The sequence below is a fragment of the Aethalodelphis obliquidens genome, unplaced genomic scaffold (assembly GCF_003676395.1).
Source record: "Aethalodelphis obliquidens isolate GAN/ISIS:26980383/991018 unplaced genomic scaffold, ASM367639v1 scaffold19, whole genome shotgun sequence".
Taxonomy (NCBI): Eukaryota; Metazoa; Chordata; class Mammalia; order Artiodactyla; family Delphinidae; genus Aethalodelphis; species Aethalodelphis obliquidens.
In genome coordinates this window covers 4,295,985-4,298,011 of record NW_020837963.1, presented here as the reverse complement: position 1 = coordinate 4,298,011, position 2,027 = coordinate 4,295,985, and positions in this window count along the sequence as shown.

Sequence of the window (2,027 nt, the reverse complement as noted above, 5' to 3'; positions counted from 1 at the left end):
TCATGTGCTTATTTGCCACCCATATGACCTCTTCAGTGAAATTTCCTCATTTTTTTTCCCAATTTCTAATTGGATTTTTAAAAAATGTTGAGGTGTAATTGACATACATTATATTAGTTTCAGGTTTACCATATAATGATTTGATATTTGTATATATTATGAAATGATCACCCAGATAAGTCTAGTTAATGTCCATCACCATACATGGTTACATAATTCTTTTCCCCTTATGATGAGAAAGTTTAAGATCTACTCTCTTAGCGACTTTCAAATATGCGATACAATATTATTAACTATGGTTGCCATGTTGTACATTACATCCCCATGGCTTGCTTATTTTATAACTGGAAGTTTGTATCTTTTGACTCCCTTCACCCATTTTTCCCACCCTAATGTTGAGTTTTGAGAGTCTTTGTACACCTTTTGTTAGATATATGGTTTGCAAATATTTTCTCCCAGCCTGACACATGTCTTTTCAGCCTCTTAACTGAGTCTTTCACATAGGAAAGGTTTTAATTTTGATGAAGTCCAATTTATCAACTTTTTTCTTTTACGAAACATGCTTTGATGTCAAGTCTAAGAACTCTTCTCCTAGTCCTAGGTCCTGAGATCTTCTCCTATGTTTTCCTATAAGAGTTTTATATTTTACATCTAAGTCCACAATCTATTTTTAAAAATTAATTAATTTATTTATTTACGGCTGTGTTGGGTATTTGTTGCTGTGCGTGGACTTTCTCTAGTTGTGGTGAGCGGAGGCTACTCTTCGTTGCAGTGAGTGGGCTTCTCATTGCAGTGGCTTCTCTTCTTGTGGAGCATGGGCTCTAAGCACGCAGGCTTCAGTAGTTGTGGCACATGGGCTCAGTAGTTGTGGCTCGCAGGCTCTAGAGAGAAGGCTCAGCAGTTGTGGTGCACGGGCTTAGTTGCTTTGTGGCCACAGTCCATTTAAATTTAATTTTTATATGAAGTATGAGTTTGAGGCTCTTTTTTGTTTGTGTGTGGCCTATGGCTGTCCAATTGCTCAAGCACCATTTGTTAAAAAGACCATCCTTCCTCCATGTGATTTGGCACATTTGTTAAAAATCAGTTGGGCATATTTGCATGGGTCAATTTCTGGGTTCTCTATTGTGTTCCATTTACCCGTGTGTCTATCCCGCCACAAATAGCACACTTTCTTGATTACTGTAGAAATATAGTAAACCGTACTTTGGCTAGAGTAATTACTCCCATTTTATTCTTCTTTTTAAAATTTGATTTAGCAATTCTAGGTCCTTTGCCTTTCCATTTAAATTTTAGAATGTATGAAATAAAACCATAATATTTCACTTTAATTCTTGAAGGATACCTTCTGCTGGGTAGAGAATTCTAGGCTGGCAGCTGTTTCTTTCAACACTTAGAAGGTATCTTCCCATAATCTTCTGGCTGCCATCTTTCTATCAAGAGGTCCTTCAAAGATAATCTTCCTCTTCTTTCTGGCTCTTTTTAAGATTTTATCCTTGTTTTTGTTTTTCACCAGTTTTACTATGTGGCTTTAAATCTTTCATTGGCTTTTGAAAAATCTCAATCATCTGAGATTTCAAATATTGCTTCTGCTTTATCCTCTTTTTTCTGGGATTCCACTTGCATGTGTGATTGACATCCTCATTGTATCTCTTATTTCTCTTATACTTTTATGTGTATTCCATCCTTTTTGTCTCTCCATGATTCATTCTGATTAATTTTTCTGATGTTTGTTTCTTTTTACTAATTCTTTTTTCACCTTTATCTTTATCAGCTGTTAAAGCCATCCACTGAATTCTTAATTGGGGTTATTTTACTTTTCATTTCTAGAATTTTTATTTTAAAAATTTAAAATATTTTTCAGTTTTTTTCTCCTGATGTCCTAAATCTTGTCTTTACCTTATTGTACGATAAAAGCATTCTTGTCTTTCCCACGATTTACTGGCAACTGTGTTCTCTTTTTTTTTTTTTTTTTTTTTGCGGTACGCGGGCCTCTCACTGTTGTGGCCTCTTCCGTTGCAGAGCACAAG